This window comes from Dendrobates tinctorius, unplaced genomic scaffold (genome assembly GCF_039654945.1).
Source record: "Dendrobates tinctorius isolate UK_male_01 unplaced genomic scaffold, ASM3965494v1 ptg000138l, whole genome shotgun sequence".
NCBI lineage: Eukaryota > Metazoa > Chordata > Amphibia > Anura > Dendrobatidae > Dendrobates > Dendrobates tinctorius.
This window is the reverse complement of record NW_027361806.1, coordinates 22,021,538-22,046,845: the sequence shown is the minus strand read 5'-3', so window position 1 is coordinate 22,046,845 and position 25,308 is coordinate 22,021,538. Positions and strand designations below refer to the sequence as shown.

The window sequence follows — 25,308 nt, the reverse complement described above, 5'->3', positions numbered from 1 at the left end:
GACCCAAATTCATTGGCCCGTACAAGATTGTGGAAAAAATCAATCCAGTGGCGTATAGGCTGTGGCTTCCACCCTCTTTCAAGATCCCTAACGTCTTCCACAAATCTCTACTGAAACCTTTTGAAGCAGTACGGGGAGACTCCGAGTCTGCTGCTCCTCCGGTTTTGGTCGAGGGGCAGGTGGAGTACGAGGTTGGTCATATCGTAGATTCCAGGTTGGTACGGCGGTCGGTAGTACCTGGTTCATTGGAAGGGGTATGGACCGGAGGACAGGTCCTGGGTACCGGCCCGTTTCATGCATGCTGATCGCCTGGTGCGGGCTTTCCATGCTAAGTACCCGGGCAAGCCTGGGGGTCCAGAGGCCCCCCGTTGAGAGGGGGGTACTGTCATGATCTCAGTGCGGGTTTGACTCGCACACGTGGGGTTAATGTTTGGAACCAGTGCTGATGACTGGCATTTCTGGGGTTAAAGGTTGTGATCCCGGTGCAGGCTTACCTGCACACCTGGGGCTATGATTGTGGCCTCTCCCTGGTTCTGGGGGAGGCTTCTTATAGCCTCAGGACGCTCCCATCCCTGTCAGTTATACTTTCGCCCTTGGCATAGTGTGGTGACCCCTGAGTGTGTTTGTGCTGTGTTCTGGTTACTTGATTCTCTGTGTATGACTCGGTCTGTTCCCTGGATATCGCTTTGGATTCTGCCTGGTACCTTATATGTCTGTTTGGTTTTGATCTCTGCTTGGCCCTGATTATCCGCTCTGTCTCCTCCCTGGTACTGTACTGTGATCCTGTGTATGACCTTTGGCTTTGTCTGACCTCCCATCTGTTTATCCCTCCTGTACCTCACTGGTCTGTACCGTGCATGACTTCTGCTTTGCCATAATCTGAGTTCTCTGGACCCTGACACTATTAGCTTGAAGCACGCTTTGTCACCTCTGCTGCCCTGCTCCCCAGGTAACTCTTAGCACTGCTTCTGTACTCAGGACACGTGCACTGGCTCTATGAGCAAGTGTAGTGCGGTGTCTTTGACAAAAGTGATTTGATTTACATGAACGGTGAGTGCCATCCTGCTTTTTCTCTTTCTCCACAACTAATTCATAGTTTTGATGCCTTCAGAGTGAATCTACAATTTTCATAGTCATGAAAATAAAGAAAACTCTTTGAATGAGAAGGTGTGTCCAAACTTTTGGTCTGTACTATGTGTATGTATTTATGTGTGTATGTGTGTGTGTGTATGTATGTGTGTATATATATATATCTAATATATAAAGCTCAAAGTGTGTGTGTGTATGTGTGTATGTCCGGGATAGGCATCGCACCGTCGCAGCTACAGCCACAAAATTTGGCACAGTCACACGTCTGGACCCCGAGAGCATCCTAGGCTATGTTGTGAGGCGAAATTTTAACCCCGCGCGTTCCAATTCACCAAACAATTTTGCCCCTATCTACATACTGGGGAAAAAGTGTGTGCGCGTCAAGCCCCGCCCCTCATTATGATGCCATAATGCCCCTATTTGCATACTGGGGAAGCAGTGTGTGCGTAACAAGCCCCGCCCCTCATTATGATGTCACAATGGTTGCCATGGTGATGCTGATGTCATCATAGGTTGCAAGCCCTGCCGCCGCTCATTATGATGTCATAATGGTTGACTATGGGATGAAGGATGTGTGACGGGTATATGGGCACTGGACTATGGGATGGAGGATATGTATGACGGGTATATGGGCACGGGCCTATGAGATGGTGGATATGTATGATGGGTATATGGGCACGGAACTATGGGATGGAGGATATGTAAGATGGGTATATGGGCACTGGACTATGGGATGGAGGATATGTATGATGGGTATATGGGCATGGGACTATGGGATGGAGGATGTGTGATGGGTATATGGGCACTCAACTATGGGATGGAGGATATGTATGATGGATATATGGGCATGGGACGGAGGATGTGTGATGGGTATATGGGCATGGGACTATGGGATGGTGGATATGTATGATGGGTATATGGGCATGGGACTATGGGATGGAGGATATGTATGATGGGTATATGGGCACGGGACTATGGGATGGTGGATATGTATGATGGGTATATGGGCATGGGACTATGGGATGGTGGATATGTATGATGGGTATATGGGCATGGGACTATGGGATGGAGGATATGTATGATGGGTATATGGGCATGGGACTATGGGATGGAGGATATGTATGATGGGTATATGGGCACGGGACTATGGGATGGAGGATATGTATGATGGGTATATGGGCATGGGACTATGGGATGGAGGATATGTATGATGGGTATATGGGCATGGGACTATGAGATGGAGGATGTGTGATGGGTATATGGGCACTCGACTATGGGATGGAGGATATGTATGATGGGTATATGGGCACGGGACTATGGGATGGAGGATGTGTGATGGGTAAACGGGCACGGGCCTATGGGATGGAGGATATGTATGATGGGTATATGGGCATGGGACTATGGGATGGAGGATATGTATGATGGGTATATGAGCATCGGACTATGGGATGGAGGATATGTATGATGGGTATATGGGCACGGGACTATGGGATGGAGGATGTGTGATGGGTATATGGGCACGGGACTATGGGATGGAGGATATGTATGATGGGTATATGGGCACGGGACTATGGGATGGAGGATAATTATCATTTGCTATAACTAACCACAGTTAGTTACTATGCCTGGGCAGCGCCGGGCTCTTCAGCCAGTGTGTGTATATATATATATATACATATATACATACATACATACATACATACACACACACTGTATATAAATTTTATAATGCATGGTCTGTCTATGCATAGAAGGAGGCTGGCTTAGCAACAATGCAAATGAGCCAGACTATTCTTTGTCTATGCACTGCTCTATATCTATGCAGAAAAGAAGCATTGCTTAGCTACAGAAATAAGCAGTCAGCCTTCCCCCTTCACACACAGGTCTGATAACATGGCAGTACAGAAATTTGATGTCCTGTTTTGGAAGTGATGCTGCTGGGACTGGTGCAGATATCTGAAGATGGAGGCACCATTGGAAATGTTGGTATACAGTTAGGTCCAGAAATATTTGGACAGTGACACAAGTTTTGGTATTTTAACCGTTTACCATAGCATACTCAAGATCCAGTTCTATAATCAATCTGTGCTTAACATGCTGATTGATTTGAGGTATTCACATATTGATTGGAGTAGTGGTTTAGGAATTACAGCTGTTTAAAGCTAAGTGCACACGTTGCAGAAAATTTCTGCTCCAAAACCTGAATCCCTTCCCAGAAATCGCACTTATTTTTCCGCGGCGTTTTTTGCACTTTTTTTGCGCGTTTTTGATGAGTTTTTTTCCGCAGCGGTTTCTAAAAGCATGGGAGAAGCCTAAACCGCGGAAAAATCCGCAAAATTAATGTGCATGCTGCGTTTTTTACGGCGTAAAAAACGCAATGTGCACAAAAAGTGCAAAATGCATAGAAATGACTGTGCAGCTTATTTTTAGCAGTTTTATAGTGAAAACCGTGCTAAAAACCGCTAAAAAAACGCTGTGTGTGAACACAGCCTAATAGTTAGCTGCCTCTTTTTTTAAAGGGACTAAAACTACTTGGACAATTATTTCAAAAGCTCTTTACTTGTCTGCGTGGGCAATTGCCTAGTTAATCCATCATCAATTAAGCATCTAAAAGGTCTGGAGCTGATTTCAGTTGTGGCATTTGCATTTGGAAGCTGTTGCTGTGAACCCACAACATGCGTTGAAAGGAGCTCTCAATGGAAGTGAATCATTAGGCTGAAAAAAAAGAAGAAATCCACCAGAGAGATAGCAGAAATGTTAGGAGTGGCTAAATCAACAGTTTAGTGCATTCTGGAAAAAAAAACAAAAACTGGTGAACTTGGAAATCAAAAAAGCCTGGATGTCTATGGAGGATAACAGTGGTGGATGATCGCAGAATCCTTTCCATGGTGAAGAAAAATCCCTTCACAACATCCATCCAAGTGAAGAATTCTCTCCAGGAAGTCAGTGTCTCAGTGTCTAAGTCTATCATAAAGAGAGGACTTCATGAGAGCAAATACAGAAAGTTCACCACAAGGTACAAACCATTAATCAGACTGAAAAATAGAAGGGCCAGATTAGACTTTGCCAACTTGGATAATATTTGCTGAATTCTAGTTTGCAAATCTTGCCAAAAAGTCTTTTTTGGGTAGTTTTAGTAAAGCTCCATATACTTAATTTAGGACCAGAACTAAAGAAATTTCTTCTTTAATCAAAACAATCTTTGATTAATAACCGACATCCTTTCTCTCCATTTTTCCATCAGTCGTGAATCTGTCCTCTGCTCACAACTTGGCCCCGTTCCCGCAACCTCGTTGCTCCATATTTGCTCGCTCCGGTCCCCTTGCTTTGAGGGGGCTTTCATGTACACTGAACCCTTTAATGGAGAATTTTCAGAGGGCGCACAGGAGAACTGACGGCTGCCGGGGGCACGGCAGAGCGGCAGCACCTGAGAGACCGGCACATTATTTCGGAGCAGACTGGGTGACCTACTTTCCCCTCTCACTTCTCCAGGCTCATAAATTTGGAGATGTGAAGTGACAGGATCTCTCTGGATTCAAGGCTCTGCTCCATCTCATTATAATAATAATAATAATTTTTTTTATTTATATAGCGCCAACATATTCCGCAGCACTTTACAATTAAGCGGGGACATGTACAGACAATAAATTCAATACAAGTTAAGACAATTCAAACAGTGACATTAGGAGTGAGGTCCCTGCTCGCAAGCTTACAATCTACAAGGAAATGGGGGGACACAGTAGGTGAAAAATGCTTGTTAATTCAGGTCTGGCAATTATAATAGGGATTTTCATATAAAGCTGCATGATCCGGTCATCAGCCCGTGTGTTTAAGTGCAATAGACAAGTATCAAGTGCAGTTATCATGTGCATGAAGGGTGTGGAGACAGATGAATAGTAGGGTGCAGATTCAGAGTAATATTTGGAAGGAGGGAACAGGGCAAGGTTAGCTTGCTGGGTAGTTGATGTGGTAGGCTTGTTTGAAGAGATGGGTTTTCAAAGCGCGCTTGAATAGGTCAGGGCTAGGTATCAGTCTGATCGCCTGGGGAAGTGCATTCCAGAGAGCTGGAGCAGCACGAGAGAAGTCTTGGAGGCGGAGGTGCGAGGTTCGGATTACGGGGGATGTTAGTCTTAGGTCATTTGTAGAACGGAGGGCACGTGTAGGGCGATAGACAGAGATGAGAGAGGAGATATAAGGCGGTGCAGAACAGTGGAGAGCTTTGTGGGTGAGAGAGATGAGTTTATACTGGACCCTGTAGCGAATAGGTAGCCAGTGTAATGACTGGCACAAGATGGAGGCATCGGTGAAGCGGCTGGACAGAAATATGACCCTGGCTGCCGCATTCAAGATGGATTGGAGAGGAGAAAGTTTGGTAAGAGGGAGACCGATCAGAAGAGAGTTGCAGTAGTCCAGGCGAGAATGAATAAGAGCGACAGTAAGAGTCTTAGCAGTTTCAAAGGTGAGAAAAGGTCGGATTCTGGAGATGTTTTTAAGATGCAGGTGACAAGAGCGACTGAGTGATCGGATGTACGGAGTAAAGGAAAGTTCAGTGTCGAATATGACCCCAAGACAGCGGGCATGCTGCTTGGGAGTTATGGTTGAACCCTCCAGGGTTATTTCGATGTTAGGTAGAGTGAGGTTAGTAGAGGGGAGAAACACAAGAAGTTCAGTTTTAGAGAGATTTAGTTTCAGATAGAGGGAGGACATGATGCTAGAGACAGCAGACAGACAATCCTTGGTATTTTGAATTAGGGTAGGGGTGATGTCAGGGGAAGAAGTGTATAATTGGGTGTCATCAGCATAGAGATGATACTGGAACCCAAATCTGCTGATTGTTTGTCCAATAGGGGCAGTGTATAAAGAGAAGAGGAGGGGGCCTAGGACTGAGCCCTGCGGGACCCCGATAGTAAGGGGACGAGAAGAGGAAGAGGAGCCGGAAAAAGATACAGTGAAGGAGCGGTCAGAGAGGTAGGAAGAGAACCAGGAGAGGGCTGTGTCCTTGAGGCCTATAGAGCGGAGCATAGTGAGGAGGAGCTGGTGATCCACAGTGTCAAATGCGGCAGAGAGATCCAGGAGAATCAGCAGGGAGCAATGACCTTTCGATTTAGCTGTTATTAAATCATTAGAGACTTTAGTGAGGGCAGTTTCAGTAGAGTGTAAAGAGCGGAAACCAGATTGTAAGGGGTCGAGAAGAGAGTTATCCGAGAGATAGCGGATTAGACGGGAGTGGACCAGGCGTTCCAGGAGTTTAGAGATGAAGGGAAGGTTAGAGACAGGTCTGTAGTTAGCAGTGCAGTTCTGGTCCAGGGATGGCTTTTTAAGTAAAGGGGTTATGATGGCATGTTTAAATGAGGAGGGAAATATACCTGAAGAAAGAGAGAGGTTAAATATTTTAGTCAGGTGAGTGGTGACCACTGGTGAGAGAGACTGCAGGAGCTGTGAAGGAATAGGGTCACTGTTGCAGGTTGTAGGCCGAGCAGAAGCGAGGAGCTTGGAAACTTCTTCTTCTGAAACAGGCTCAAAGATGTCTAGTGAGCTTGAGGTGCGGCAGGGAAGGGGATCCAGGCACTGAGGAGATAGGGCTGAGATATCCTGATGGATGTGGTTGATTTTTTCTAGGAAATAAGTGGCCAGATCCTCACCGCTGAGGTTGGTGATGGGGGCCTGTACTTTAGGTTTCATTGCACCAGAAACCTTGGTAATTCTTCTATTCAAGGACCGGGCCACGAAACGAGTCTTAGATACCTGTCCGACAAGAATATGCAAAGAATTTACAGATGAGGCAGTATAGACGGACTCAAACCCCTCTAACCTGGTGTTTTTTGTTGTCATTTTGGGGGCAAGACAAAAAAGTTACAATTACGCAAGTGTGACCAAAGCCTAATCCCAGGGCCGGCCCCAGGTTTATGTGGCCCCTTGGGTACATCTCTGGGCCCCTCTTCTTCTGAGGGCTATAACTTGTAGATTTTTCAGTCCGTAGAGTTGCACCAGTCTTTGTGTTTGTTTTTTTGCGGTACAAGACGTACTTATTATTACACTGTTGATGTTAAATACAACTTTCTGAACTATTTTTATTTTATTTTTTCTGAAACAAAGTGAGTAAAGAACACTAATTCCGCTACTTTTTTTACTGTCCACTATCTTCGATTAATATCAGAATATTTTATTAGCTTGGGCTGTCACACACGTGGAGAGAACAAAGCGCATTGTTTTTTGGTTTTTTTTTAGATTTTATTTATATTCTTTGAAAAAGGGCGGCGGTGATAGGAACTTTTTAAATGTATTTATAGTTATTTAGTTTTTTTTATTTATTTTTACATTTTTTATGGGTCTCCCTATGAAACCAACCTGCAATGATTTGTACAATATATGGTAATAGTGTAATACTGCCATATATTGTAAAATTATCAGTCAACATCCGTGTTACGGAACCACTCAGCACCCAGAATATGTTGTGCAGTTATATGTATATATAATAGGTTCTATGGGAGATGCATATCCCTAATGCATCAGCCCACAGGCTGCGCCCCTGGGCAGAGGGGACACGATATTCCCCTTTTGTCCGCCCCCTCCCCCCCACCTTTGTAATTCCCACAGTAAATATCGGCAGGCTCCGGCCACCTGCGGCTATTGTAATGTATGTCTGGCCTGCCGCTTTTCTATTGGCCTGCCCTCTGTATCTGTGTGATATATTCTGTGTCCTGTGAGTAAAGTGTTGTCAGACTGGAAATACGTGGAGAAGCAGTGAAATTTTATATGCGCCCATGTAACCAAGGAAATCCAGCCAGCGTCCTTCATTCAGACTCCAGCCAAAGCAGAGTGGACCTCCGGAAACACGGGGTTGTACTGGAAGAGGTACCTGAGATTGGAAGACCCCGTTACAATCCCTCATTGTCTACCTTTTAAACTCCCTGCCTAAAGCTGCCGTGAAGCCATCACCTGTTATTTCTGTGACCAGATCTTGAGGTTCCACAGCTTCACCGCTCTTACAGTAAAGAAGCCTGGCTGTCTCAGGAGATCTCCAGATGCAAGATTATACCTCCTTGTTATCTGTGGGGTTTTTTACATGACACAGTTTTTAACCTCTTGTCTATTTTTATACATTTATGATACCCCTCCATTCTAAGAGTGCTGTCACATTGCGCTTTGCTGCACGCTCATGGATTCCATCGGTGCTTGCATCCAAATCCCCCTGCAAAACAGGATTCAGCGGCATGTGCCGATGGGGCCATAGAGTACAATGGTGGCGGCAGAGTGAACCTGCGTTCTGCCGTGCACCATTTTTGGGTGTAGACGCCTACTAGAGGCGAACATCCAGACGCAGTCTATTACGTACGGGGTAATAATACGTCCCAGTGCCATGAGATTATTTTAAAGCCGATCTTTCACCAGATTTCACATTACTGAATCAGTGTCAGATTGGCTGCATTATACTGATATCCATATGAGCATTAACGAGAGACGTCATGAGTCCGATGTGTTGTATCTCCTCAGCCTGAGTGATAGCTCTTCAGCCTCTGCCTACCCAGCCTGACAGCTGCAGATTGTGCTAAGCAGAGAAAGATTTCTGCAGCAGCATGGAGGAGGGACAACGATGAGCTCAATCAGCTATATATGGGTGGAAATTCAGCAGCAGCATGGAGGAGGCACACTGAGGAGCTGTCAATCAGGCTAGGTAGATGGAGGACACTGAGAAACTTTTACTCAATCTAGGTGGGCGGAGATTCAGTATCATTAGGAAGTAGGGACACTGAAGAGCTGTCAAACACGCCAGGTTGGTGGAGAACAAGCAGCAGGGAGGAGGAACACTGAGAATATGTCAAAAAGATTAGATGGGTGAAGATTTAGCAGCAGCAATAAGTCCTGCTGCTGAGGTGTTGTTAATCAGACCAGGTTGGTGTAGATTAAGTGTCACAATTCATTTTTGGTTTTGTGGCAGCTCTGGTTCTGCTATAAAATTAAATGTGGCTTTTTTTCCTTTTTGGGTCAGCAAGGGTTAACCCCTTTCCAACACTGGGCGTAAATTTACGCCGATGTCGGACTTCCTCCCTTTGATGTCGGCTCAGCACCTCCTTCCCGGCAAATGTCAGCTGTTTTGAACAGCTGACATGTGCCCGGAACAGCCGCGGAATCACGATCCACACACGGCTATTAACCCGTTAAATGCCTGACAAATGCTGACAGCAGCATTTAACATGCGCTTCGGGCAATCACGCTGGAAATCCGCCCATCGGTGTCCTCGTTAGGTGACTGCGGGTCACTGATGGGTTGGCATGATAACCAGAGGTCTTCTGCAGACCTCTATGGTTGTCACTGCCGGATTGCTAGGAGCGCCGCCAGGTGGTCGGTGCTCATAGCAAGCGAGCAATTCTGCTACATACAGGCGATCTGATCATTGCCTGTTTGTAGCAGAGACGATCGGACAAGTGCAGCTCCTAGTCTGCCATGGAGATTATTGAAGCATGGAAAAAGTAAAAAAAAAAAAAAAAAAAAAAAAAGTTTTAAAAATTTCAAAATAAAACAAGAAAAAAAAAAAATCAAACATACACATATTTGGTATCACAGTGTTCAGAATCGACTGATCTATCTATAAAAAAAGGATTAACCTGATCACTAAATGGCATAACGAGTAAAAAAATTCAAAACCCCAGAATTACTTTTTTGGTCGCAGCAACATTGCATTAAAATGCAATAACGGGCGATCAAAAGAACGTATCTGCACCAAAATGGTATTAAAAATGTCAGCCCGGCACGCAAAAAATAAGCCCTCACACAACCTGAGATCAGAAAAAATGGAGACGCTACGGGCATCGGAAAATGGCGCAATTTTTTTTTTATTTTTACCAAACTTTAGAATTTTTTTCACCACTTAAATAAAGAACCTAGACATGTTTGGTGTCTATGAACTCATAATGACCTGGAGAATCACAATGGCAGGGCAGTTTTAGCATTTAGTGAACATGATCAAAAGAAAAAAAACAAAATACAAGTGTGGGATTGCACTATTTTTGCAATTTTACCGCACTTGGATTTTTTTTCCCATTTTTCAGGACACGATATGTTTAAACCAATGGCATCGTTCAAAAGTACAACCTGTCCCGCAAAAAAACAAGCCCTCACATGGCCATACTGACCGGAAAATAAAAAAAAGTTATGGCTCTGGGAAGAAGGGGATCGAAAAACAAAAATGCAAAACCAAAAATACCCCTGGACGTTAAGCGGTTAATGTCAGTTTCCTTGCTGGCAGTTGATTTGTTGCTGGTCAGCTGATGTGGGTGGTGACCACTCCCTCCATCCTTTAAACAGTCACATGACATCCGCTGACTAGTAATAGAGTTATTCTATGAAGACCGGCCTAGTAGTTTGGCGCTCTCTGGTGCCAACGGTGGATCTGCTGCTTTTGTGGAGTTCGATTTCTTGATTCTGTGTCCTCTGCTGTGTGGAGCTTGGCAGGGAAGGCGGAGCCAAGTTTCTTGTTCCCTTTCCTTGTCTGTCTCGTGCTTGTCACTATGCCCTATGTTTAGAGCAACTGCAGTGGTGATGCTAGCGTCCTTGCCGGCCAGTGCACTAGCCAGGGTATAGTGAGGTGACAGCTAGGGACTAGGCACATGATGGCGGTGGGGGGAAGGACCTGCATAGGGTGTTAGGGGAGCTTAGGGATAGACACAGGTTGTTGTTTAGGAGGTGCCCCATCCCTTGCTCCCTACTGTTAGAGCCTTCCTCTCCCCTTTTCCATCCCGCTGTTGGTGTTTGTTGTGTCGTCCGCTGGACTTACCCATGTCGGTCATGACATTAAGTAGCAGGGAGGAGGGATACTGAGGAGCTGTTAGTCAAGCTAGGTTGGTGGAGGTTGAGTAGAAGCAAGAAGGGACACTGAAAAGCTTTCAAAGAAGCTAGGTTGGAAGGTAGAAGGGACATTGAGGAGCTGTCAATCAGACTGGGTAGATGGAGAATAAGCAGCAGGGAGGAGGGACACTGAGGAGCTATCAATCAGACTAGGTGGGAAGAGACTATTTGAACTGTCAAAAAGAATTTTACAGCCATTATGGTGTTGATTTTGAAAGGGAATACCCCAGCCTCATCAAGTCGAAGAGATCTCGATTAACCCCTTTCCGACTGCTGACGGGATAGTACATCAGCGGTCGGTGTCCCCTGCTTTGAGGTCTGTCCGCAATAGGCGCGGGCGGAATCGCGATCCGCCCGCACCTATTAACTAGGTAAACGCTGACAGCGGGCACTTAACTAGTGCTTCCAGCGCCCGGCCTGAAATGAGCGCATCGCCGACCCCCGTCACGTGATCAGCGACGCCTGTGGTTGGCGCTCATAGCAATGCTGTATTTCTGCTACATAGAGGTGATCTGAGTGATGTAGCAAGGCCGATCAAGTATGGCATGCTTCTAGCCTCCTATGGAGGATATTGAAGCATGCCAAAAAAAGTGTTTAAAATAAAAAAAAAAATAGAAAAAAATAAGTTTAAATCAGACCCCCTTTCGTCCCAATCAAAATAAAACAAACAAAAAAAAAAAAAATCAAACCTACACATATTTGGTATCGCCGCGTTCAGAATCGCCTGATCTATCAATAAAAAAAAGGATTAACTCGATTGCCAAACGGCTTGGCAAGAAAAAAAATCAAAACGCCAGAATTGCTTTTTTTTGGTTGCCGCGACATTGAATTAAAATGCAATAACGGGTGAACAAAAGAATGTCTGCACAAACCTGGTATCATTAAAAATATCAGCTCGTCACGCAAAAAATAAGCTCGACTCCAGATCACGAAAAATGGAGACGCTACGGGTCTCGGAAAATTGCGCATTTTTTTTTTAACCAAAATTTGGGATTTTTTTTCACCACTTAGATAAAAGAGAACCTGGTGTCTATGAACTCGTAATGACCTGAAGAATCATAATGGCAGGGCAGTTTTAGCATTTACTGAACCTAGCAAAAAAGCCAAACAAAAAACAAGTGTGGGATTGCACTATTTTTTTTACAATTTCACTGCACTTGTAATTTTTTTTCCCGTTTTTGAGTACATGACATGGTAAAACCAATGGTGTTGTTCAAAAGTACAACTCGTCCCGCAAAAAAATAAGCCCCTCACATGGCCATATTGATGGAAAAATTTAAAAAAATAATTATGGCTCTGGTAAGAAGGCGAGCGAAAAACGAAAAATCGAAAAAAAAGCTCCGGTCCTTAAGGGGTTAATATGTGCATTGGTATATTGTGAAATGTGGTGACAGATCTGCTTTGAAACATGAAAACCTGCCGACTGTAAGGTTGTTATACGCAGCAGATGAACAGAGGCCGGTTTGAAAAAGAATCCAATGTGTCTGACGACAGATGTTTGGAAAAAGGGGGATCAGACATCTTGTATTTAAACATGTCTAATTCTTTATTCTCACGAGAAATAATCTAAACCAGACCTGTCTGACAGCGACTAATTACATCCCTTCTTTGAAGTCATATGCATGCGCAGCTGAACTGACCATGCATGTATATGGGCTTGGGAGGATTAGAATGGCTATACGAACACTTGCCAGAAATCCTGATACTGCCTGGATAATCCTGTATATTGTGACACAGAAAGGACAGGATTTAGTAATCTCCTGCCAAAAAGTGAGCATATTGGAGGAAATTCGTTTGGCAAAGCTTCACGGCCCCAATTTTACTGTGTAACTCTTTGTATGCAGCTACCAGGTGTCTACCTGCAGTGTATGGCAGCTTTAGCTGCAGCTGACTGACGCTGTGCTGTCATTTAGTCTGTGATATGTAAGTGCAGCTGGGTCCTCTACGGGTCGTATTCCCCCGGGACAATCGGCCCAAGCAGATCATTACCGCCCAGATCGTGTAAATGCTGGATATGAGAGGCCACCGTCTTGTTACATAATGTGGGATGGTGTGAGGACCGTGGCCCCATCACTAGCGCCATAAGGAAACACTGATCAAGGAGGCGCTAATATTGGGATCCGGAGAAGAACAGAAGAAGCCAAAAACACATTTCACTCCGCTCCCTCCACACCTCGCACAGGAGAGTCCCTGTAAATCTGAAATGGTTTATTGCCACTTTTTTACGTTATGCAGAGAAGATAAATCTTATAAATATGCCACCCAGGCCCCGACAGCACAAACAAGCCATCATTCTTCATCACAGGATATTTCTTCTTTTGTCTATTTTTTATCACAAGGCAACAGTGGAGCTAACAATATACATTAACGATCGATTTGCAAACATCCAGAGGCAAAATATGCACAAAATACAAAGCACTGCAAAAAAAGAAGTCACAAACCCTAAGGCCGGGTCACACAGGGACGCGCCAACCGCGGGATAGAAAATCCTACTTTAAAGGAGGATTATGACCATAAAAAACGAATGACAAATAGACAGCACTATATGTATGTGTGGCTGGTGCTTCTATACTGTACACGGGAAAAAGTGCCAACACCCAACTCTACCGCCCCAATTATCTTCCCTGCCATGTGAGCAAGAGGCAACAACTCATTAGGCAGTTTGGTGGGAGAACCATTATCATAGGGTGCATACCCCTCTTCACATGAAAAGCGCCATGGAATAAATGCTTCTATAATAATAATAAATAATAATAATATGGAGATATTAATGGTTGGAACATCCCTTTATCCAAAAGAAAATGTCATGTTATAAACCAGAGAAGATTAGAATTTTTATTTCTAAAAAAAAAAACCCATCGCTCTCTCCCGTAGTCTGTGTCTGATTGTACGGCTTTCAGGAAACAATTCTGACGTGAAATGACAGATACAGACTGAACAATACTGGTGCTGTATCTAGAACTAAACCAAAGAACCCCATGAAAGGGTCGGGTACAAAAACAAAATGTCTATTTTACATATATACACTGCTCAAAAAAATAAAGGGAACACTAAAAGACCACATCCTAGATATCTCTGAATGAAATATTCCAGTGCAAATTTTTATTCATTGCATAGTGGAATGTGTTCAGAACAATAAAACATAACAATTATCAATGTAAATCAAAATGAATATCCCATGGAGGTCTGGATTTGGAATGATACTCAAAATCAAAGTGAAAAATCAAATTACAGGCTGATCCAACTTCAGTGGAAATGCCTTATGACAAGGAAAAGATGCTCAGCATTGTGTGTGGCCTCCATGTGCCTGTATGACCTCCCTATTGTACAACGCCTGGGCATGCTCCTGATGAGGTGGCGGATGGTCTCCTGAGGGATCTCCTCCCAGACCTGGACTAAAGCATCCGCCAACTCCTGGACAGTCTGTGGTGCAACGTGACGTTGCTGGATGGAGTGAGACATGATGTCCCAGATGTGCTCAATCGGATTCAGGTCTGGGGAACGAGCGGGTCAGTCCATAGCTTTAATGCCTTCATCTTGCAGGAACTGCTGACACTCCAGCCACATGAGGTCTGGCATTGTCCTGCATTAGGAGGAACCCAGGGCCAACCGCACCAGCATATGGTCTCACGAGGGGTCTGAGGATCTCATCTCGGTACCTAATGGCAGTTAGGATACCTCTGGAGAGCACATGGAGGGTTGTGCAGCCCTCCAAAGAAATGCCACCCCAAACCAATACTGACCCACTGCCAAACCAGTCATGCTGAAGGATAAACAAAAATGACAGACCACAAGGCTGAAACAATATGACATCATATATTACGTGTGGATACAGATGATGAAGAAAACCATCACAATCAGCCCATGGAAAATTAGTGTAGGACACACTGTAATCAATAAGAAACTAAAAAAGGAAATCAGTGCATAAATGTCCAGAGTATGGTATAAGGTCACAAATCTTTATTAAATAACACAGGTAAAAATAGCACAAACCATGGCAAACACAGGGTGACACAAGAAAAAGCAGAGCTAAGGGGTATACAGTGTCAAAATACTCACTCTACCCATTATCATATGCATACACCTGGTAGTGTAGATAAATTAGTGTCAAAAAATGTAAAAACAATAGGGGGTAAAATCCTTCCTTCCTCAGGGGATCATTTCCGAAACGTAAGTCGGGGTCTGCTGAGCTTGGGATTCAGTGTCTCTCCCCCTCCCCCCTGGTATGTTTTACTAATGTATGTGTCCTTGCAATTTCATCTTTTATTATCTGGCCGTCCAGTTGGAGATTTTACCCCCTATTGTTTTCTAACTGGCCCGCTTGTTACATTTTGACACTAATTTATCTACACTACCAGGTGTATGCATATGATAATGGTTAGAGTGAGTATTTTGACACTGTATACCCCTTAGCTCAGCTTTTTCTTGTGTCACCCTGTGTTTGCCATGGTTTGTGCTATTTTTACCTGTGCTATTTAATAAAGATTTGCGACCTTACATGCTGAAGGATGTTGCAGGCAGCAGATTGCTCTCCACGGCGTCTCCACACTCTGTCACATGTGCTCAGTGTGAACCTGCTTTCATCTGTGAAGATGACATGGTGCCAGTGGCGAATTTGCCAATCCTGGTGTTTTGCGGCAAATGTAAAGCATCCTGCACTGGGTTGGGCTGTGAGCACAGCCCCCATCTGTGGACGTCGTGTCCTCAGGCCATCCTCATGGAGTCCGTTTCTAACTGTCTGTGCAGAGACATGCACATTTGTGGCCTGCTGGAGGTCATTTTGCAGGGCTCTGGCAGTGCTCCTCCTGTTCCTCCTTACACAAAGGCGAAGGTAGCGGTCCTGCTGCTGGGTTGTTGCCCTCCTATGGTCCCCTCCACGTCTCCTGGTGTACAGGCCTGTCTCCTGGTAGTGCCTCCAGCCTCTGGACACTACGCTGACAGACACAGCCAAGCTTCTTGCCACAGCTCACATTGATGTGCCATCCTGGATGAGCTGCACTACCTGAGCCACTTGTGTGGGCTGTAGAGTCCGTCTCATGGTACTACGAGTGTGAAAGCACAATCAACATTCAAAAGTGACCAAAACACCAGCCAGAAAGCATTGGTACTGAGATGTGGTCTGTGGTCCCCACCTGCAGAACCACTCCTTTATTGAGGGTGTCTTGATAATTGCCAATAATTTCCATCTGTTGTCTATTCCATTTGCACAACAGCATGTGAAATTGACAATCAGTGTTGCTTCCTAAGTGAACAGCTTGATTTCACAGAAGTTTGATTTACTTGGAGTTATATTCTGTTGTTTAAGTGTTCCCTTTATTTTTTTGAGGTGTGTGTGTGTGTGTGTCTGTGTGTATATATATATATATATATATATATATATATATATATATATATATATATATACACACACACAGTGGGGAAAAAAAGTATTTAGTCAGTCAGCAATAGTGCAAGTTCCACCGCTTAAAAAGATGAGAGGCGTCTGTAATTTACATCATAGGTAGACCTCAACTATGGGAGACAAACTGAGAAAAAAAAATCCAGAAAATCACATTGTCTGTTTTTTTTTCATTTTATTTGCATATTATGGTGGAAAATAAGTATTTGGTCAGAAACAAGCAATCAAGATTTCTGGCTCTCACAGACCTGTAACTTCTTCTTTAAGAGTCTCCTCTTTCCTCCACTCATTACCTGTAGTAATGGCACCTGTTTAAACTTGTTATCAGTATAAAAAGACACCTGTGCACACCCTCAAACAGTCTGACTCCAAACTCCACTATGGTGAAGACCAAAGAGCTGTCAAAGGACACCAGAAACAAAATTGTAGCCCTGCACCAGGCTGGGAAGACTGAATCTGCAATAGCCAACCAGCTTGGAGTGAAGAAATCAACTGACTGTGGGAGCAATAATTGGAAGACATACAAGACCACTGATAATCTCCCTCGATCTGGTGCTCCACGCAAAATCCCACCCCGTGGGGTCAGAATGATCACAAGAACGGTGAGCAAAAATCCCAGAACCACGCGGGGGGACCTAGTGAATGAACTGCAGAGAGCTGGGACCAATGTAACAAGGCCTACCATAAGTAACACACTACGCCACCATGGACTCAGATCCTGCAGTGCCAGACGTGTCCCACTGCTTAAGCCTGTACATGTCCGGGCCCGTCTGAAGTTTGCTAGAGAGCATTTGGATGATCAAGAGGAGTTTTGGGAGAATGTCCTATGGTCTGATGAAACCAAACTGGAACTGTTTGGTAGAAACACAACTTGTCGTGTTTGGAGGAAAAAGAATACTGAGTTGCATCCATCAAACACCATACCTACTGTAAAGCATGGTGGTGGAAACATCATGCTTTGGGGCTGTTTCTCTGCAAAGGGGCCAGGACGACTGATCCGGGTACATGAAAGAATGAATGGGGCCATGTATCGTGAGATTTTGAGTGCAAACCTCCTTCCATCAGCAAGGGCATTGAAGATGAAACGTGGCTGGGTCTTTCAACATGACAATGATCCAAAGCACACCGCCAGGGCAACGAAGGAGTGGCTTCGTAAGAAGCATTTCAAGGTCCTGGAGTGGCCTAGCCAGTCTCCAGATCTCAACCCTATAGAAAACCTTTGGAGGGAGTTGAAAGTCCGTGTTGCCAAGCGAAAAGCCAAAAACATCACTGCTCTAGAGGAGATCTGCATGGAGGAATGGGCCAACATACCAACAACAGTGTGTGGCAACATTGTGAAGACTTACAGAAAACGTTTGACCTCTGTCATTGCCAACAAAGGAAATATCACAAAGTATTGAGATGAAATTTTGTTTCTGACCAAATACTTATTTTCCACCATAATATGCAAATAAAATGAAAAAAAAACAGACAATGTGATTTTCTGGATTTTTTTTTCTCAGTTAGTCTCCCATAGTTGAGGTCTACCTATGATGTAAATTACAGACGCCTCTCATCTTTTTAAGTGGTGGAACTTGCACTATTGCTGACTGACTAAATACTTTTTTTCCCCACTGTGTGTGTGTGTGTATATATATATATATATATATATAGTAATCTTTATTTATATAGCGCCAACATATTACGCAGCGCTTTACAGTTTAACAGTTTCAAGACACAAGTCATAAGTAACAACGTTAACAATACAATAATTAAAGCAAAATAAGACGACCTTGCTCATGAGAGCTTACAATCTACAATGTGGTGGGGGAGATACAGAGGACAGGTGTGTATTTACATTGATGGTCCAGCCATCTTGAGGGAGTGAGGGATGGATGGAGATAGTGAATGGGCTACACATGCACACTTACACATAGAATGACTTTGATTAGTGAAAGTTATAGGCCGCTCTGAGCAAATGTGTTTTGAGAGAGCACCTAAAACATATATATATAAAATATATTATATGTGTGATCGGTGTAAAATGCTGACTAAATTTGTAAATAATTATCTAACACCGAGCCCAAGCTGTTATATTCTATATTGTACAACAGAGCTGCACTCATTATTCTGCTGGTGCAGTCACTGTGCACATACATTACATTACTGATTATGAGTTACATCCTGTATTATACTCCAGAGCTGCACTCACTATTCTGCTGGTGCAGTCACTGTGTACATACATTACTGATCCTGAGTTACATCCTGCATTATACCCTAGAGCTGCATTCACTATTCTGCTGGTGCAGTCACTGTGTACATACATTACATTACTGATCCTGAGTTACATCCTGTTTTATACCCCAGAGCTGCACTCACTATTCTGCTGGTGCAGTCACTGTGTTCATACATTACATTACTGATCCTGAGTTACATCCTGTATTATACCCCAGAGCTGCACTCACTATTCTGCTGGTGCAGTCACTGTGTTCATACATTACATTACTGATCCTGAGTTACATCCTGTATTATACCCCAGAGCTGCACTCACTATTCTGCTGGTGCAGTCACTGTGTACATACATTACATTACTTATCCTTACACCAAGATTAAACTTTATTCATGCGACTCGGCCTCTCCTTTAATAGTGGAGATGACATTTAAGGGTAATTGTGTTTGGGTTTGTATAAGGTATAAATCAGCTCCCGCCTGCTATACACCGGGCTGCTGACAATACCGCCAGTGATGTGTGACCCATTTGTAAAGAGCCTGCAAGTTTGGGTTGAATTAAAAGTTAATGGATATGTAAAACCGATCATCATGTCAGGGCAAACATTCAGTCTTTCCACAGACAAAAAAGAGCCATCAGCTCATCGACCGTACAATATTATGTTAGTAACAAATTATGGGGGGGGGGGGGAGAAAGAAAAATTCAAGACGCACTTACACGCCATTTTTTAAGAAAGCACAAAAAAATTTGACTAGAAAACAACATCGGCCGGTCCAAGAAAACGCAAAAGAATTGAAATGAGAAAATAGTGTTTTCTGTGCGTTATTCATCATTCTCCATCAAATTCCAGCCAACATCGTTTTCTAAGCTACTTTTCACATTAGTTTTTAATATTTTACCATAACAATACGCACTTTGTACTTTTGTAACAACGTGTAGAACAAAATTAACTTAATGGGTTAAAAGTTGAATTAAAAATGAAAAGCCTTTATACGGTGATTTTATAAAATAATATAGTTATGGCTCTTAAAATACAAATATATAAGAAACTTTTTAATCAGAGAAATCTGCTTATTTCGCCACTTCTTCTCCTGTCTCCAGAACTCACTATTCACTCAGAATAAAACCAGCTTAAATCCTTCTTGTCCAAGACAGACTGCGATCTCACATTCATGTCAGATTGCATCTCATATTATATTCTATGGAGAAGTGAGGAGCAGAGTGAGAAAACAAGGAGAGGGAGACACAGAAAAATTGTGCTGAGCTTTCTAACAAGAGATGGATTCACAGTTACACTGCTTGGTACTGCTGTATAATATATTCCATGCTGCGGCTAGTTCAGAATGTGTGCTACATAGAGACAGGAGGGCAGGAATCCCTTATGTCTGTGTATGGGAGACATGATAACAGCTTGTTTCTCCCCACTAGCTAAGAGTCAATTGCAAATTAAGAAATTACGCCTTCAGAGAGGAAACTCGTGAAAAATGCAGGATACATGTCATATAATGGCCAGAAATGGCATTAATACTCATGTACACACACAGGACGGTTTAGTCTCAAAAGATACTTGAACGTACAGTTACCCCTTAAAGGGATTTGGGGGCCGAACTCTGGGATCACCACCAATCTCTGTTTCGATTGAATATGCGCCTCTTTGTTCCATTTATTGGGTAAGAGATGATCTCAGGATCAGTGGGAGTACTCCTGGTCAGACATCATTATGGATATGGGATGATTTACAAACATGGTATAAATCTTTTAAAGGGAATTTGTCAGAATGTTTCACTTAATAAATGTTGACACAGGAAGTGCATAGGAGGTGTGTCCATGTACTGCGGGTGCATCGCCACGCCCACAATGCTCTTCCAGGCTAATATATAAGACAGGCGTTATTTTTATTCTTGTATCGCTAGTTTAGTAATAAGATCATCCTGGCCGGATCTTTACAAGGACAATGTAACTTCCAATGGTTCAGACTATGCCACACTCCGGATTATCGGAATCCTCATTTATTCTTCCTTTCACACTTCCCAACTTCCGTCATTGCTTTGATTCGCCACGCGCAGATGTGCCAGATGTAAATTGCTAATTTCTGATTATCCATCAAGTTCTCACATTATAGAAAAAAAAAAACCTGATAAATTCCCTTTTATGACATGAAAGCCGGGAGTGACGACAGATCCAGACTCCTCCACGCCGCGCTCCCTAGATCTCATTTGCATATGAAAACGAGATGAAGAAAGTTGGGCTGAAGTTTCCCAGGATGCGCTGCGGCCGCCCGCCGGAGATTAAAGCGACTCGCCCACCCGGCCTCCTTCAAGTGGAATAGGATTTGACACCTGCAATAGATTCTGAATTAATATCCGTCGGCTTTAGGAAAGAAGATTCCGAACATCAATGACAATAAAAGATGCTCTTAAATATTTTTTTACAAACACATCGCTTTCTTCTGCCTTTTTTGAAGCAGAGACTTTTTTTTTTTTTAATAGGTTTTAAAAGCCCCAAGCAGAAGGTTTTATCTATAAACTGTGGGGACGCGATTATCAGACATCTTTACCGCTCGTCGCCAGAAGGTCCAAAGCGTTAAACGCTGCCGCTGTAAAACTGCAGATAATGGGAAATAATCCCGGCCAATTGCGAGGTCACCGTCATTCTGTGCCAGGTATCAAATGCCACAAACTTAGCTAATCCTATCGGCCCTGACCTGCCCGGAGTCCGTGTGCCCCGATGAAAGTCCTGGGTCTCGCCGCAGTAGATGGCGATCATCGTTTAATGTCATATTGATTTACAGCAGGGTAGACAGAATGAACTAAACAGTTACTGAAGAATGGATGGAACGAAGTTTAGAGCCATGACATTTTGGAAGGATCTCCAAAAAAATAGAGGCTCTTACAGCTGGGATCCCCAGGGATCAGTATCAATCTACATGAGAACCTAGAAGTAGGCGCTATGTTTTCCTGCAGTGCCTCCGCAGGCGAAATTAAGAATTACAAGGTGACTATTGAAGTCAATTTCACTTGGCCAGAAGATAGGATGACATTCATTGTATCCATTCTTACTTGATAGTAACTGCCCTCTAGCCCCAAGAAGTGCCTGACAATGATGTGACTGCCTCCATACTGGTTCCTATGGCTGTGAGGACCGCCGTCTGCAATGTTTACATATAAGAGCAGCTATGTAGGACCCCTCTTCTTAGCAGCTGGGGAGGAATATGAGGATATTTACAGATATATATGCTACCACAAACACTTTAGGTCCTTTTAGCAAATATTTATTAAGTGGCCATCCCCTTTCATTTACCCTTTTGCAGATAGAAGTGAAAGCCTTGTCTGAAAAATCTCTTTTGCAATCTGTTTTGATGACTCCTATACACTGAACGCACAGTCATAAGGGATTACTGCTCACCTGTCTCTATGTGTAGCACATGCTCAGAAGCAGCAGCATGGAAGGTACTGAGCAGTGTCCTGTGAATTCAGCTCTGGGCATAAGATAAACGCCCAGTAGAAAGGAAAAGCAGCACCGAACTCATTACACATAAATTCTGAAAAGAGTAGCTGTGGATCTAGCTCTGGGGTGAGATAAACATTTATTTTTAAAAAAGTAGCACTGAGGTCTCTATTCTAAGTATTGAGCAGACTAGCAGCTGTGGAGTGAGGTAAACACTTACTGGAAAGCAGCGACATCATATAAGACATTGTACGGCAGTTCCGAGAAGAGTATTTGTGAATCCAGCGCTGGGGTGAGATAAAATACTTACTAAAAAAACAGCAACAGCATGGAGAACACTATACAGCAATACTGACCAGAGTATCTGTAATAAGATAAAACACTTACTAAAAAGCTGTATCATGCAGTATATTACAGCAATACAAAGAATTGTAGCTGTGAGTCTAGGTATGGGAAGAGATTCACACTGACTAGAAAGTGACATCATGAAGTGACCTTCAGCATGGAGGACCCAGAGCAGAGAGTATATTCAGCAATATTAAGCAATATAGCTGTGAATCCAGCTCTGGGGTGAGATAAATGTTTATTAGAAAACTAAAACAGGATCTGAGCACCTGTGTCTCTTTCATGTCCTTATACACTACAATTGTCGGCTGTAATCTCCGTAAGATGGAAGATTGAGCAAGGAGTATTTTAAGATGACTTTCTGAGTGAACGAGGAGATAAGAAGGCAGGAGAGAAGACGTGGCTCATAAGTGAGGAAAGAAGCAGATTTCTCTGATAAGATACATTAAAGTTTCTTATATTTGTCTGCACTATTGATTTATGTCATTTGATTTTTACTATTAGTGCATAATTCCAGAAAAATTATTTTGAAATATCTCCATAATCTGGACACATCATTTAATTTTATAATAAAAAGGCAAGAAATCTAGAAATGACATTAATCCCGCGGCCCGCCGTGCCCCGCTCGCTCCGTGTATAATTAAAACTCACAGAAATCCTGGCATCAGACTAAATAATAACTGTGATGTCTCATCTCCTGTGATAAATCATCGGCATCGTGATGAACGCGCTCAAAAACATTTGTAAATCTCTGCTGTCAGCAATAAAAGACGTTCTCAATTTCCTCTGATAATTTAGGGGCTTTAAGGCGCAGCAGCATCTTCCGCCGTTAAATCTTCGGCGTTTAACATTTCCGTGTGACAGACGGAGGCGACGGTCTTTTGTTTTAAATTCAACATTATGGGCAGAGGAAAGGCTGCGCGAGGGGCACGGGCAAGCGAGTCACGGGTCAAGGTTGCCACCAGGACTCAGATTGGAGATGATGCTTTTTGGCGCAAGTTCGCGCCCGGTGTTATTAGCGCTTTATATCTATAGCTACAAAACTTTCTGCGACTTTGTGTAACAATTGATCTTTGTTAGTTGTCAGTGAGAGCAATCATTCTCGTTCATATCCAGAAGCTGAAAACCTGACTGTGCTCTGTTCACACGGCGCGTTACAATGTATCACAACATCACAGGGCGGGTTACAATGTATCACAACATCACAGGGCGGGTTACAATGTATCACAACATCACAGGGCGGGTTACAATGTATCACAACTTCACACGGCGCGTCACAATGTATCACAACATCACAGGGCGGGTCACAATGTATCACAACATCACACGGCGCGTCACAATGTATCACAACTTCACACGGCGCGTCACAATGTATCACAACTTCACACGGCGCGTCACAATGTATCACAACATCACACGGCGCGTCACAATGTATCACAACATCACACGGCGCGTCACAATGTATCACAACTTCACACGGCGCGTCACAATGTATCACAACTTCACACGGCGCGTCACAATGTATCACAACATCACACGGCGCGTCACAATGTATCACAACATCACACGGCGCGTCACAATGTATCACAACTTCACACGGCGCGTCACAATGTATCACAACTTCACACGGCGCGTCACAATGTATCACAACATCACACGGCGCGTCACAATGTATCACAACTTCACACGGCGCGTCACAATGTATCACAACTTCACACGGCGCGTCACAATGTATCACAACATCACACGGCGCGTCACAATGTATCACAACATCACACGGCGCGTCACAATGTATCACAACTTCACACGGCGCGTCACAATGTATCACAACTTCACACGGCGCGTCACAATGTATCACAACATCACACGGCGCGTCACAATGTATCACAACATCACACGGCGCGTCACAATGTATCACAACTTCACACGGCGCGTCACAATGTATCACAACATCACACGGCGCGTCACAATGTATCACAACTTCACACGGCGCGTCACAATGTATCACAACTTCACACGGCGCGTCACAATGTATCACAACATCACACGGCGCGTCACAATGTATCACAACATCACACGGCGCGTCACAATGTATCACAACATCACACGGCGCGTCACAATGTATCACAACTTCACACGGCGCGTCACAATGTATCACAACATCACACGGCGCGTCACAATGTATCACAACATCACACGGCGCGTCACAATGTATCACAACTTCACACGGCGCGTCACAATGTATCACAACTTCACACGGCGCGTCACAATGTATCACAACATCACACGGCGCGTCACAATGTATCACAACATCACACGGCGCGTCACAATGTATCACAACTTCACACGGCGCGTCACAATGTATCACAACTTCACACGGCGCGTCACAATGTATCACAACATCACACGGCGCGTCACAATGTATCACAACTTCACACGGCGCGTCACAATGTATCACAACTTCACACGGCGCGTCACAATGTATCACAACATCACACGGCGCGTCACAATGTATCACAACTTCACACGGCGCGTCACAATGTATCACAACTTCACACGGCGCGTCACAATGTATCACAACTTCACACGGCGCGTCACAATGTATCACAACATCACACGGCGCGTCACAATGTATCACAACATCACACGGCGCGTCACAATGTATCACAACATCACACGGCGTGTCACAATGTATCACAACTTCACACGGCGCGTCACAATGTATCACAACATCACACGGCGTGTCACAATGTATCACAACTTCACACGGCGCGTCACAATGTATCACAACTTCACACGGCGCGTCACAATGTATCACAACATCACACGGCGCGTCACAATGTATCACAACATCACACGGCGCGTCACAATGTATCACAACATCACACGGCGCGTCACAATGTATCACAACTTCACACGGCGCGTCACAATGTATCACAACTTCACACGGCGCGTCACAATGTATCACAACTTC

General features: G+C 44.0%; 1 protein-coding gene across 5 annotated transcripts in view; it reads right to left on the bottom strand.

The window, feature by feature from the left end:
- ST6GALNAC3 (ST6 N-acetylgalactosaminide alpha-2,6-sialyltransferase 3) overlaps window positions 1-25,308 on the bottom strand; it is a 426,930-nt gene that overhangs the window by 363,204 nt on the left and 38,418 nt on the right. The gene's annotated exons all lie outside the window — the stretch shown is intronic.